Source organism: Mus pahari, chromosome 15, assembly GCF_900095145.1.
Source record: "Mus pahari chromosome 15, PAHARI_EIJ_v1.1, whole genome shotgun sequence".
NCBI classification, from domain to species: Eukaryota; Metazoa; Chordata; class Mammalia; order Rodentia; family Muridae; genus Mus; species Mus pahari.
Genome location: NC_034604.1, coordinates 17,449,101 through 17,450,948, shown reverse-complemented (window position 1 = coordinate 17,450,948; position 1,848 = coordinate 17,449,101).

Below are 1,848 nucleotides of genomic sequence, written 5' to 3'. Positions count from 1 at the left end.
CGTTCATTTTGTGTACACCCACTGTGCTGAGCATCTGGAACCTACAATCTCATGGTCTTCACAACGGAGAAATGATATTTGACTTAATAGAGTCCTCCATTTGACTTTCTTCAAAGCTCTTCTTTCAAATGGAAAGATGTTGAGCTTTATGATGGATTCTTGTTTATTTCTTTATTTTTGTTAATTCCCATTCTTGTTATTTTATTTTTTTTTAATTGTTAGTTGTGATTTTTATCTTTAACTTCTGTTTTACTTGTCTCATGGCTGCCCCATGACCTTCTTTCTATGTCTAGGGATGTATGTATGTACGCATGTATGTATGTATGTATGTATGTATCTGTCTGTCTGTCTGTCTATGCATGCATGTACCCCAGCACCATAATGGTGTATGTGAAGGTCAATAGACAACATTCAGAAGTCAGTTCTCCCTTTCTACCACGTAGGTCCAAGGGAATGAAATCAGGTTATTCATCTTGGTTGTAAGTGCCTTTAACTGCAAGCCATCTCAATGGCCCATGTCTTTTTAGGTTATTCAAAAAAAACAAAAAAACAAAACAAACAAACAAACAAACCCTCACAGTCTTCCACTTGAAGTAACAGAAAAAGCTAACTTTAATGAGTATGGAGAATTTTTAGTACTATATTGCTATCCTGTACTAAACTCTACTGATAATGCCAAATCCTGAGCTTATTAAAGGTTCTATGGTAGAAACCAACTCACTCAGCTACTAGTTAGCATTCCAAGACCTTTAGATTTTAATATTCCCCAGGCTCATAAGCTCAAATGCCTTTTTCAAAATACTTTTAAAAACCTCCCATCTGCATGTCTCTTTTCTTCCTCTCTTTAACCAGATATGGGTCAGAGGAAAGAAAATCAGGAAGAAAAAATATATTTACATAATCTCTCACTTGTATCCATAATTTTGATGTTTTAATTTTCAAAATAATTTCTACTGACTTCCTGACTGACAAATAACAAATCTGAGAATACGTCATTTTGATTTTGTTTCCAATGAAATAATGCCTGACGGGGCAGTTATCCATAAACATTATTTGCTGGCAGTGAACATAATAAAAATAGCATGCAATTATTTAATGATGCTAGTATAGGATATTGATTGGTCAGTTAATGAGTTAGAGCTAAAGCCCGGCATTAGGGAAATGCTTTACTTCGTCTGTAAGAAGCATCCTGCTCATTTTGTAGAGCAATCAATGTTTGTATTTTCCTACGGGAAAGGGTTGCCAGTCAGGGTTCTTTCTTTCTTTATTTTTATGTGCGTGTGTCTGAGTGTTCTGCCTGCATATATGTTAATGTGCCCCCTGCATACATTGCCCACAGAGGCCAGAAGAGGGCATTAGGTCCCCTGGAACTGGAGTTCAGATGGCTATTAACAACTATGTGGTGCTGGAAACCAAGCTTAAGGGTTTTCCACTTCCTCCTCAAAGGCAGCAAATTCTCTTAAACTGCTAAGTCAGTCATCTCTCCAGCCCTCCACTCAGTTTTTAAGCTTCATATAAATCAACTTATTCCTAAAGAGCCATGTTAAAATTGACATAGCACTATCATAGACTCTGAGTCTTATTGCCATTCAATAATTATACATAATACTGGGTTTTGTTATGATATTTTTGTAGATTTTACATAACATATTTTGATAACATTTATCCCCTATTACCAGTTCATATCTTTCCTCTCCCAATTATTCTCAATATTATTTTCACCTTTATTCCTTTTTTTTTTTTTTTTCCTGAAGACTCATTGTGTTTCGCTATCCTTTCTTATAGGTAAGGGGTTATTGGCAAGAGCACAACAGACCCTTTTCCAGTGGTCATTCTTTTTTTTTTTTA